This window comes from Podarcis erhardii, assembly GCF_964252035.2.
Source record: "Podarcis erhardii genome assembly, chromosome: 3".
NCBI lineage: Eukaryota > Metazoa > Chordata > Lepidosauria > Squamata > Lacertidae > Podarcis > Podarcis erhardii.
In genome coordinates this window covers 86,029,981-86,043,678 of record NC_138507.1, presented here as the reverse complement: position 1 = coordinate 86,043,678, position 13,698 = coordinate 86,029,981, and the positions used below count along the sequence as shown (strand labels likewise).

Below are 13,698 nucleotides of genomic sequence, written 5' to 3'. Positions count from 1 at the left end.
TTTTCTTACAGGTCTTGCAATGAATCTTTAGGTGCAGCCCCACTCTAGCTGCTAAATCAGGAGAGGAACTGTGTGTGTAATATCCAAAAAAACATGCAAAAGGTAAGTGTGTTGAACCTTGCTTCTGCATTTTGTCTCCAATGTGGAGTTGGGTAAATAAATTTTAAAATACAAACCTTTAAAAATACCTTCAGTGTTGCAATGCACACATATATTAGGATAAAAAGTATAATGTATGTAATGTATCTATGACTGTGAATATTATTCTTAAGCTTATGTTTATTTATATCCCACCTTTTCCCCTGACAGGGACCCAAGGCAGCTTACAGATAAAATAGAAACAGCAAAAAACATAGGGGAGGGGGAATCATTAATTTAAAAAAAAACTTTAATATAATAAATATTGCTAGAATAAGATTTTGAGCTGGACCATAAAGAAGGCTGATTGCTGAAGAATTGATGCTTTTGAATTATGGTGCTGGAGGAGACTCTTGAGAGTCCCATGGACTGCAAGAAGATCAAACCTCTCCATTCTGAAGGAAATCAGCCCTGAGTGCTCACTGGAAGGACAGATCCTGAAGCCGAGGCTCCAATACTTTGGCCACCTCATGAGAAGAGAAGACTCCCTGGAAGAGACCCTGATGTTGGGAAAGATTGAGGGCACAAGGAAAAGGGGACGACAGAGGACGAGATGGTTGGACAGTGTTCTCAAAGCTACGAACATGAGTCTGACCAAACTGTGGGAGGCAGTGGAAGACAGGAGTGCCTGGCGTGCTCTGGTCCATGGGGTCACGAAGAGTCGGACATGACTAAACAACTAAACAACAACAATTAAGACAAACAGATAATTACAAAAAAAAAAAATCACAGTGCCAGCTATTTCCTTAGAAACAGTTAGTTCTCAAAAGCCTGTCAGAATTTGAAATTCCTTGTGTGCTGGCAAAAGAACAAGGGAGCCAGTCTAGCTTCTCTAGGAAGGGAGTTCCAAAGTCTGGGAGCAGCCACCAAATATTATGAAGAATGATATCATTCAAGAAGAAAACAATGGCTGGGTTTCATTGGATGAGTGGATTTATATGCCAGCATGGTCAAAGCAGTGTTTTAAGTGTTGTATAGGGGAGACATTAAAGCAATCCAAATGGGAGATGAAAAGGGTCTATTCCAAAGCAACAATATTTATCTGTAATTAGTGTTCCCAGAATGCAAAAACAGAGTGGAGCTATTATGTCAATCACACCTTCTCCCAAGTGCCCAACTGCTCCCAATCTGTGCAACACTCACCACAGTTTGCTCCAGCTTATTTGAGCCGCCTTCCCTTGGGAGATGACTCCAACTGATTTCGCTGTCAGGGAAATGTTCCCGCTACATGCGTTCATCTGAAGATCTCTGTCACCTTTCAAGGTTCAAACTGTCAACGTGAAGCTTGCAGCACAAGACAGTGGCACATTACTCCAATGTCCTGGAGAAGGAGCAAAACTGAACAGTTCACTTCTCTCTAACCAGTCAAATAAAGATAAAAACAGACCACAGAAAAAGCTAAGATGCAAGCTTTTTCTTAAAAGTTCCATCTCTTTTCTTAAAACTCTAGCTGAAGACTGCAAGGAAAGAAATAATTTTTGGAAATAAATAAACAGTTTAGATTTCAATTACCATTCAAACCTACAAGTCACAATAAGGCTGGTTTTCAACGTAGCACAATGCACCCTAACAGTGTTCTGGTTGGGAACAACAGTTACCTGTGATCAATTTGTCAGAATTCTACTTTTGATGCTATGCCACGCAGACCAACAGAGTCAGCACAGGCAGTACAGATACTAGCCTGTCAAAGCCAACAAGGTCTAGTTACCTGTCACTCTCTAACCATTAGGAAACACTCTCCCACCTAAGCTGAGAAAACCACTCCTCGTGGGTTTATACTAGTCAGCTCAGAGCCCCTACCCAGAGCCATATGCAAAAGGCAAATGCTTAGAATTTAAAAAGTATTTGTCTATGATTTTTAACTGAACTGAGCTCACTGCCCTTATACACATGCAAAACCTCTACTTTTTACTCCCATGCTGCAGGGGTCACCATAGTAGAGCATCTGCTTTGAATGTAGAAGATCCAGGTTCTGACTCAGTATAAGGTAGCTTCCTGTGTTCCTCTGTTTTCTTTATTCTAGCTGCAGAATTTAATGAGGGAACAATTTTGTTTTGCCTGTTAAACAACTAGAAATCAGAAATACTTGTTGAATTACTTCAAATCACTCTGTGATCTACCAGTAGATCCTATTCTATTTTCTGCCCCTCCCCCCGCCTACATTATCAGCATGTTGGAGCAGCAGCGGAGGAAGTCGCTCGAGCTCCTGGGGTGGCGCGCCCAGGGGTGGGGCGAGGCACCCACAGGGGTGGGGCAAGGGCGGGGCGAGCCACCCATGGGGCAGGGCACACCGCAGGACCTCCAGAGTCTGCCTGCCTCCTCCCTACAGCTGGGGGGAGGGGGAGGCAGCAGGAGGACCGTTGGTCAGCATGGAGCCTGTGCGCTCCCAAGCCACGCCTCTCTCAGGAGAGACACATGGCTCAGGTGCACTGCAGGCCCTGCGATGCGTGCCACCTGGCATTATGTCACCCCACTCAGTGGTGACACCCGGGGTGGACTGCACCCACTGCACCCCCTTCCTCCGCCCCTGCATGGGAGTGTCATTCCCTTACACCCGCAGTAGTGGATTCAAAAATCCCATTTCCCCACTTTGTAGCTTTAAACTCCTTCCCCCATAAGACGCTCTGACAGTGCTCCATGCCTTGATCAGGGGTGGCAATCAGCTAGTGAATCAGACGCCACTGTCCTTTGTGGCAGCCTGACTAAGAACAATACAAACACAAGGATGCACCTCCAATGTCTAATCCGTCTACCTTTCATGTGAACAAAGGGTTCTATCAACAGCTCCCAAACAAAAGGAAAAATATATAAAAGGATTCTTTGGCTGGCAGCGTGGAATGCCCAGACTGCATGCTAATTGATTTCGAGAAGTAACAAGCTTAAAAAGAAACCAGGAAAGAAGGTTAAAATTAAGATTTCATGCTAATTGTTGAGATGGAGGAAGGGGGGGACTTTTTGTTTGCTTATTTTTTTAATGGAGAAAACTCTACAGGCCTTGAATGGATGGTGCCAACATGATAAATGCCAAAGAGCTATTCTTGTTCTTTTTCACGGCTCCTGATCGTGATGCCCTTGCAGTTCTCTGTGCATCTGGCATAAAAAAGTCAGAAACTGGTGCTACTGCCTGTGATTTGGGGCACACAAGATTATGAGCTTTTACTAGGAAGGACAAGAGGTCACAGAAACAGCGGTGCTTTCAGCTGTCAGTGAATTTTACTGACAAGCTATTATGGGACAGAAAACTGACCCTTTGGCCCATGGCCTTGCCCAACATGTTCCCCAAGTTCTTATACCTGGATTGGTTTTCTGTCCATGGTTTTGCTTTCCTAAATGTAGCTAGACATCCACCTCATACCATCCTGTGGCTCCAAATGAGGATAGACCTTATTGCTTATATATTAATGTATCTTGTCAATCTTAATACATGACTTGGCATACAGTGTGTGTCAACATCCTAAAACTGCCTTTATGGGAATGATTTTTGTTAACCGGCTTAATCTCTGTTTGAGTTCTGTTTGTCTCCTCGTATTTTATTTATTTGTATACTTATTTTTAAAATCTTGCTCTTCAGAATAAAGGGTAGAAGAACTCACAGAGTGGCTTGCAAATGTTAATGATAAGACAGTCCCTGCCCTTGGACTTACAAGCTATAAGACACAACACAAAAGGAATAGGGAATGGAAATAGGAACATCCCATTCAATAATGATAATCTTACTATTTATGCCCCACACATCTTACTGGGTTGCCCCAGCCACTATGGGCCGCTTCCAACACATATAAAATCATAATAAAGCAGTAAACATTAAAAAAACTTCCCTATACAATATTGCCTTCAGATGCCTCGGGGGGGGGGTTGCATAACTCCATACCCTCCAGCATTTCTCTGATGAAAATAGGGACGTCCTAAGAAAAAGTGGGACATTCCAGGATCAAATCAGAAACCGTGGTGGCTTCTCTAAATTAGGGGTGTTCCTGGAAGACAGGGACAATTGGAGCGTCTGAAGTCACCCAATTAGCCTTTTGGCTGAGTGGGGGACTGAACCAGGATATCCCAACCTAATCCAAACATTTCAGCTACTACACAGGCTCTCACCTGAGGAGTCCTTAAAATATGCACTGCATTGGTATGACCTGCTTTTGTAATAACTAAGAAAACAGGGTTTGAGGCCGCAACATTAGTCATCCACACAGGGATAGCACAGAACATAATGAAGCCCAAGCCTTTCCTGAAGAGCGAGGTCAAATCCCACGGGGGAACTAAACTACCCTCCCCTCCAACAATAATATCAGATACGGTAATTTTTAACCAGCTGAATGAACAGTATCTGCAGCAACAGCAGTCTGAGGAAATTTGGTGTTGATCTGTTAGGAATGACAATAAGAAGTGCTGCTGCTTTAATCAACAGTCAGAACGCAGTGGGGAGGCTCTTCCAATTTGCTTTAGGCTGACAGCTTACACAGCTTTTTCATCCAGGCCAGGCAAAGCAAAATCTAATTCCTCCTCCAGCATCCCCTGCAGGAGTGATGATGAGGAACCACCGAAGGAAGAAGGGCAAGAATCGCCCCAGTGTCCTAATGACATGGACAAGGAGAATTCTTCACCCTGCAGGATGCCGCAAATATTTTGGAGATGACATGCTCCATACCCTGGCATTTCCATAAGTTTGTCTCTTCATCACTCGCCTGCCTAAGAAGCCTGCCGCTAGCAGCTCATGGGATCAGAGGACTTTCTTGGGGTCAGGCTCCCTCCTTCTTGTTGGGAAGCTGTTTCCATTCAATCGGAGTAGGTGACAACTTTGCCTAGGGCAGCAGGCCACCCCAATGGAATATATAAATATATATACATTCCACAGTTAGTCTCTAGTATGGGATAGCCCAGATCCCAGGGCCTCCTCTCAATATTATATGGTAGGGTTAGAGAAATGTTTGTTTTGCCCCAAAGTTGCGATGCAATTTGAAATTGGCTAGTGAACTGAATCGAAAAAATGCATGTGCTGCATACTGGAATTTGATATTTAAACTAACTGATACTGCAACCTGTCAGGCAGTTCTTCTTACTCCACAATTAGCAATACTTAATGTATGGGAAACAATGAAGAACTGGCATCTTGGCCGTGAGTCCTGGAAGACCTGCCCCCTGTCTTGCAGGCCTTTTTCCACCAGGCCTGGGTTGTCAGGGCTCTGACTGACTCCAGCTATAAAAGCTGAGGCTGTTGAACAGACTTTGGGGCTGGGATGTTGCTTGCATGGGGTGTTTGCTGCTGCAATTGTTAATTTTTTGTTTATTGTGCCATGACGCCAGAACAGGACAAGACTATTTTCAGAATCTCTGTGATCGCCTGCTCCAATTTTTAACAAGTGGTTGGTCATCCTTTCTCACTATCAGGCTGCTTCTCTCTATTAAACAGCGGGAGCTCAGAAATGTCAGGGAGTTGTATTCAGTTCAGTCGAAACTGCTTGAACTGCAGAGTGAGTTTCCTCTTTCTCCTTGATTCTTTGTTTGGAAAAGCATGGGTGGCAGGATGATAGACAACCACATATCTCCCAGATCTTAGGACCAGATTGTTCCCATCAGGGTTGATCCAGATTAAATTAGCTGAAGGAAGGTACCAGGGAAATTGTTGAAACAAAGACTTAAAGGCGCATACATTTCAGAGGAACTAAAGTTCTAGAATCCTACAGCTATACAGATATGGGACTTGTTTTGTTACCATCTCAAGACAAAGATGCCCTTTTAACTCCTGCATCTGTAGCAGGGACTTTGGGGGCTTTTGAATGGAGACTGGCCAGGCAAGGAACCTTTTTCGGGGGGGGGGGAGCCTGTTTGCACCTGGCTTTTTGTGGCACTTTTGTGGCAATTTACAAATGAGTTTAAACTCAAGATTAGGCTTGAAAGCCTATAGTTGCCTGAAACCTGGTTAACACAACAAACTCAGCGTATTACAAATGTCTGTAATATTGAGATTTATTTGTCTATTTAGTCTAAGGTTTAACTGGCACTGTGCAATTCCAGTGATGATTTTATTGTGTAATAGTATGTTGTCTTTAACCTACTCTTGAGTAGTATGTGGAAATGCAGCACAGAAACACATACAAACATACACAGAGAGGTAAAGAGAGAGCGAAATGAGTAAAACAGGCATGAAGAAATAAAGCAGAGTGAAATAAAGGCAACAGACAGCCAAGGACTGGAAGCTGAGTGCTTGCAGAATTGCCAAAACTGATCAAAGACTAAAAGCTTACAGTAATAATTTCTTAGAAACTTTTATTTGACAATAATTTATTTATTTTATTTTTAGAATACTCCCCCTCAAAGTATCATTTATATCCCAAGGACCCAAGAGTTACACACTGGCCTGCCAAGCACCCGGAGAATAGTGTTCTCTCCACACTGCCCAAGCCACCTGAGTTATGAATCATAGAATTGTTGAGTTGGAAAGGACCATGAGGATCATCTTGTTCAACCCCCTACAATGCAGGAATCTTTGACCCAACATGAGGCTTGAACCCATGACCCTGAGATTAAGAGTCTCATGCTCTACTGACTGAGCTATCCCTCATCTATAGCGTTTATGTTAATAATGGCAGCCAAGAGGGGAAGGTGGGCTGAGGTTGCTTGACTGGTTGCAGATGGGGATTTTAACTTGCAACCACCTCATTCCTGGGTAAATACTGTGCAAGTCACAAGGATTTCACTTGCCCCAATTGAGACTGGTCAGAGCGGCTATAGCAATGAGGCAGTGGGCACATTGATGGCAGTCTGACCCAGAGGATTGGTGCTGGAACAGCATCCTCCACAACACTATTTTAACACTTTCCAGTAACTGGTTAAATTGGTTTCTTGGGTGCAGGTAATGTAAAACCCACAATACATTCTAGCTCCGTGCATTGCATTGCTTGGAGAAGCCAGTGCATCTGTAATATAATCGGCTCCTTCCTATGGCGAAAGACAGTGACTTTGCTGAAGGATAAAAACAGACAAAGAAAACTTTGTTATGACAAGAGATCAAATGGCAAGAAAAGGGCCCAGAAAGCCCAGATGATCCACGATGTCTCCCCAGATAAGAGAGGAGAAAGCGAATGGAAATGAAGGTAGACAAGGCATGCATTGGAAGCAATGGAAAGGAAAGGTTAATGTAGGCAGGACAGTGGGTTGAATGGATGGCACAATCAAACTAGGCAATTATCTAATCTTTGCTGGCCATCTCAGTGTGAGGAGAGCTCAGCTGACGTATGCCTGAATAAAACATGGCATCGTGCAAAGGAGCTCCCAGGGGTGTTAGGTCAAACATTTAAAAGCTAGAAATAGTTAAGCTACAATGAGAGAGAGAGAGAGCGACGGAATGGAAGACCTTGCAGACATGCTTGGATTAGCTGCCTGCTGAAGTGCACACAGGTTAGCCAGATTACACCTTCCTTCTGTCTGTGAAAATGCCAGGCTGAAACTCAGGCAGAGAGAGCAGTGCAGAAGCAAGGCTTAGTGGGGCTTCAAAAGTAGGCCGGACCTTGTGTGGGATTAGTCATGAAACCATTAGGGTTTGTCAAGTGGGCTTCTGGGTAACAGGTTGATCCTCCCTCTGAAGCACCTCTTCAGTGAACCTTAACCTGAATATTCTACTGGATCAGGGCTCAGAGGTGGAAGGGAATTTTTGGAATATGAAATTTTGACGGATCACTGCAAATAATTGGAATTCCAATGGTTCAGAATGCCTTGCCATTTCACTGCTTCTCACAATCACTGCCTTCCATAAAGTTTCCTCCTGCTGCAGTTCATATTTTCTTTCCTGTCACTTCGTGTTTTTGTTCTTACCGTAGTCCACCCCATCTGTGCCGTGTCCAAGAAGTCCTCATCTTCTCTTAATGAGGCCAAGTGCAGACAGTCGTTCATGCAATTGCCTTACCTTCTATTCCAACAGTTTACCCTTGCTGCATGTGTAGTCTAAGGGGCTTTCAAGCAAGAAAATAAACATAGTGCATCCATTGCAGATAACCTTTGAGTAAGTTCCACTGAACTCAGTGGAACTTACTTCTGAGATCCAGCAGACCCAGACCAGCATGATGAGTGCAGCAGCCAAGACAGCAGAAGAGAGGAACAGGTGAGTTTGTTTTGCAGATCTGGCCCCTGGCAGGGGGGTGGGGGCAAAAGGAGCAGTTCACTTCAAATGAACCATAATGTTCCAATTCCCAGCTTTCATTAAAAAAAACCAACCAGTACATTTCTAGCATTTGTAGAACCTGAGATATAAAGCAAAATGTACAGACAGCATCCATCTCATTTTTATTATTGTGAGAAAACCAGGCTGCTGCTCCCTTTCAGTGCTTTACTTTGTTTTGTTTTGTTTCAATAGATTTTTATTGAGATTTTAAAGGTTACAAAAAGAAAAAATAAAGAACATATTTAAACAGGAAAAAAAAATACAGAACAATACAAGAACAAAGGAAAAAAAACAGAAAAAAGATGCAGATAATTAAAGGGGGAAAAACAAATCAATCCTTTACATAACTTTCTTTCCTTTGGTTATTTCCTTGACCTCCTCACACCTCCCTTTTTTGTATTCTAATTCAATTAGATATTTCAGCAAATCCTTTCCATCTTTATTTCTATCCTGATGATTTATCTTAATATACTATAATTTTACATTCTGTTCTTTCACCAATTAACAATCCATTTTTACTTAATCCTTTATATCATTTCTGCTAAAACCACATTACTTCATTCCAACATCCTTCTAACATTCCTTAATTTTACAATGTTTCTGTAGATAAACTTTAAATTTCTTCCAATCTTCTTCCACCAACTCTTCTCCTTGGTCTCGGATTCTGCCAGTCACTTCCGCCAGTTCCATCCTTTCAGTGCTTTACTTTGGACCACCACCATTCTATAAAAATTTATGTGGATGCCCATGGCCCCTGCTCCTTGTTGCTGTTGCTGGCATACCACAACCCTATATGAGGAGAGAGAGAGAGCCTGGCCATGCTGCATGACAGCAGAGCCCTTCCTCACATCTTCCAACATCTGGCTAGGAGGGATGCTATTACTTATCAGGCTGCCATAAGTGATGGCACACCCTTGGTAGTGGCCCAAAGTGTGTGGAACTGAAGAGTGTTACTTTTAGGGAGGCACTTTGGAGGTGGCAGAAGGCCTACCCTATTCAGGATGGAGGGAGAAATTGTTCTAGCCCTTTCTGGGAGATATGGCGGCCCTTTGAGGCAAAGATTTATGGCTACTTGGTTGGGTATTATGTTTTTAAATCTTAGGTATTGTTTTAATTGTGGATTTTGGGGGTGCTAGCTATGGCATGCTTATTATTTTACTCTGCAGATCTTAATATATGTCTGGGAGGTTTTCAAAAAATCCTAGTGGAGAAGAAGGGCAGCTATGCCCTTGAGCAAAGGGAATCATGGTCATCATCTTAGTCTGACGCTAGAGGCATTCACACATTATATTCAGTGAGTATACAGTCTGTGTTTCTGTGTACACAGGTAGCTGGGCTGTACATCTGTAAAGTTATGAAATCTTCAATATATGTAGTGCCTGTGTACACAACAGCTGAGCTGTACAAATTAACAAGTGTATGTTCTTCCACACCAACACTTGTACCTGTGTTGGGTATAATACGTGAACAAGTCTCCTGCTAGACTTAACCCAGTCAAGTTTCATGATCAAACAGGGAATGGAATTATATGAATTCTCACTGTCCAACACTCTAATCACTACACCACACAATGGCACTCCTGCCTCATCAGTTGCCTTATCCACCACTCATCTACCTTTGCAGCAGAGCAGCCTTTGAACTACGCATCATTAATGTACCAAAGAGTATGTACTTTGCACTGTTCTTTTGTTGTGAGACATTCAGAGCTATATAGAGTAGGCTTGGGCAGACTTGAAGCCTGCCCCATCTAGTTTGCTAACCAGCTGGAGCCAAGTGCAGAACAGTGGCTTATAGCGGGGAGCAGGCTGCTGACATTCCAATCTGGTGTGCTCTGTTCTTTACAGGAATTTGTTTTCATTACCAATACAAAGCTTACAGTCCTTATCATACAAAATAGCTCAGTTGCTTGAGTGTGAAACTTAATCTCAGGGTCGTGGGTTTGAGCCCCATGTTGGGTAAAAGGTTCTTGCATTGCAGGGCATTGGATCATATGACCTTCATGGTCCCTTCGGACTCTACAATTCAGCGATTCTAAATTCCTTCCAGGTTTCCCTCCAAGCTTTCTTCGTATCAGCAACCTAATTTTAGAGGAAAGGTTGCTACCATTGTTATACAAATGGGAAATCCTTCTCACCAGGGCGTTTTTCCAGCTGGAACTCAACGGAACTCAGTTCCGGCATTTCTCAGTGGGTGCCATTGCCCTTATAAGAGAACAAGGGAGGTATTCCTGGTTAGTTCTGGCACCTCCTTTTCTAGAAAAAAAGCACTGCTTGTCATCCCAGTCCTATCTTCTGACCAAGCGATTGATATACAGGCACATAACAGAATATAGATAGAGGGAAAGGAGTCTTCCAAATATCAAATGAGTTTTGGTTGTCCCTCCAAGCCCCAGGATAAAACCGTACCATTGGATTAACACTGCATCCAGACAGTTGGAAAGATCCTAGCATGAAGCCATAAAACCTTACATTCAAATTAAAACAAAATGTATTAAGCTGCTGCTTGCCACGTTTCCCCCCCAATTATGTTTCAATTTAGCTCAATTACTTTCCCATTAGCGTTCGGTGATTCTTTTTTAATTGAAGCTCCATGTTATTGTCTCCTTGATTTCCTTCTGCTATGTGATTCTCTAAGGAACAGCAGAAACCAGCTCCTTGGGAGAATGGGCCGGCTTTTAAATTATCTGGAAAGGCAAAGCAATAGGAAGAAGTAAATCTGAGGACATTTCAACAGCCCTTTAATCTAGGGCCTGGGAACAACACAGCCACAGGTATTGTTACTTGAAGTATCTGTTGGTCTGCTATGCATCTATGTTACTCACATCCCTATAGGGAGATGAGGAGCTTCTGGCAGGGTGCTACTGGCCCAGAGCCTTACCATGGGAAGCCTAAGGAATGTCTTCAGTGTTAACTGCAATATCTCTTCAAACATTTGAATGAGTAAATGTCCATTCACAGCACACAAGAGCATTCCAACATACCTGCCACATGAAACTGGTGTAGTAAGATCTTCTTGTGGTGAGTTTGCTGTGAACAAGCAGTTTAAACCTCAAAGCAGGTTCAGTGTCAGCACCACTGTGAAATGCTGCAGTCCGAGGCTGACACCAGTTGCTGATTTCCCCTTTCCCCCTTGTTTTTCTTTTTTTAAAAAAAATGCTAAAATGGTGGGTGCATAACCCATTTGCATATATTCCTTTAAGAATTCTGGAGGGAGGGTATTTATCCGCATGTTCAGTACATAGCTGTCAAGTGTCCCTTATTTGAAGGGACAATCCCTGATTCCAGTGCCATGTCCCTTATTGATGGATGTCCCTTAAATGTCCCTTAAATGATGTCCCTTAAATTTCAAAGGAAGCAGCTCCTCTCCCTCCCTCCCTGCCAGCCAGGGAGGAGGGAGGCTCCAACTGTGTTGCTTGGCTGTGTTGTTCACCCACTAAGAAGTCTAAGAACGACTGGGGGGGGTGGAGCTTGCATGCCTTGTGTGTGACTAGTTAATGCAAGCTGAGGAGGTTTTTGAATGCTGGATGCCATTTTGTTGCACGTGCTGCTGCAAACTTTGCAGTGCAAAGCCAGGCTGGGGAGCCATCTTAAGTTGAGGCTGCATAGGCCTTGTGGTGCATGTGATTCAGATTATATTCAGTTGAACCTCTGGTTACAAAGTTGGTTGGACAGTGTTCTCGAAGCTACCAGCATGAGTATGACCAGACTGCAGGAGGACGGGAAGACTGGAGTGCCTGGAACAGGTGAGGCCGCGGGTCCCTTATTTTGGCTGCTGGTCCCTTATTTTCAAATCTGTAAGTTGGCAGCTATGGTTCAGTAGTGAGCTGGAGCAGGAAGTAGCCACCACTGTTGTCAGTGAGTCTGCCGATAGAATGAGAGATAATTCTGTGGCAACAGTCTGGAAGAAAAAAACATTAAAAGTACAGTGCTCTGCTGTGTTATTGAGGTGTTTATGTAAACACACACACACACACACACATATGCAAAGTTATTGTTTGATGCATATGAATTATATACCATCTGCATTTGCAGCAATCCTTTGTTGTGAGTCCCTGCAGAGCCACTGAATAAACATATACATAGGGAAGGTTTCTAAAAAGGTTATAGGTAAATGGCAAAGCACCAGTCAAAGCTGCAGTTGCGGGAGGCAAGGAGGAAGGGTAAAACCAGGATGGCATGCAGTGCGGGGGGGAACCAGGTGATGGGGGCACCTTGCTTGCAGACCCCTCAAACACGGCATGACCCACACCTCATAGTTTGTAATTTCAGTGGTATGCATTCATGAACTTTTAAGTGCAACTATTAATGATCAAATGCTGCATAATTTCTTAAACGTTACTCCATAATCCTAATTGAAGAACATTTTTTAAAAATTATGCAGTGTTTAATCTTTAATGGGTACCATGGGAAGAACTGTACCCAGGGGCTATAGCAAAAGAAAGGCAATAGGGTGCGCTGTATGGGACTGTCACTGCCTTTTTCCCAGATGGGCAACTAGCAGCCTGCTCTGTGATCTCTATTCTAAATTCATATAGGTGCCCTTGACTCAAACTCCTGTATTTTTTTCTTTTCTTTCTAATGACACACACGTTTTGGGCCAGCTGTCCAGTTCTGGCCATGTGGTCACTACACGTGATCCTTGCTAGACTAGGAAAAGGTATGTTTCGTTAGGTTACCACTCCCTTAAATGAATTTAGGATGAGAGTTTGATTTCATTCAGCAGATGGCTTGTCCCGGGGCCAGATCTGGCCCAATCACCTTTTAAATCTGGCCTGCGGACGGTCCGGCAATCAGCATGTTTTTACATGAGTAGAATGTTTTCCTTTTATTTAAAATGCATCTCTGGGTTATTTGTGGGGCATAGGAATTCGTTCTTCCCCCCCAAAAAATATAGTCCGGCCCCTCACAAGGTCTGAGGGACAGTGGACCGGCCCCCTGCTGAAAAAGTTTGCTGACCCTTGGCTTAAGCGGTTAAAACCTCCCCTCTTAGCTTTTAAAGTTGGTATAATATTGTGCCCCTGAACTATACCATGTGAACCAGACCCTAGATTTCTGTTCCTCAAAGAGGCCTACCAGTCTTCTTCAATCTCTTTACTGATCCTCAGCCGCTCCTTCTTAAAGATGCCTGATACTACATATCAGTTCACATGGAATTTGGGGTTGGGTCTGGCCTTTCCAAAATTCTTGCTAAGTAACCCTACAAAGGTAAATACAGAGAGAGTTTCACCATAGGAAGCCCCCTTATACTGTGTCAGACCCCAGATCTATCTAGCTTACTAATATCAGCAATGAACATCAACAGCGCTCCAGGATTTCACAGCAGGGTCTTTCCTGTTCCTACATGGAGATGCCAGGGATTGAACCTGAGACCTTCTGCACGCAAAGCAGATACAAGCTGCAGCT

At 43.5% G+C, this 13,698-nt stretch overlaps 1 long non-coding RNA gene across 2 annotated transcripts in view; it reads right to left on the bottom strand.

The window, feature by feature from the left end:
* The window catches only part of LOC309337614, a 104,397-nt gene that overhangs the window by 75,833 nt on the left and 14,866 nt on the right, over positions 1 to 13,698 (bottom strand). The window contains exons 1-2 of one of the 2 annotated variants that reach the window (XR_014154440.1): positions 13,369 to 13,405; positions 11,277 to 11,322 (exon numbers count right to left, since the gene is read on the bottom strand). This is a non-coding gene — a long non-coding RNA (uncharacterized lncRNA). Of the gene's footprint in view, positions 1 to 11,276; positions 11,323 to 13,368; positions 13,406 to 13,698 lie in introns of those variants that run through there. The other variant, XR_014154439.1, reaches the window with a different exon arrangement.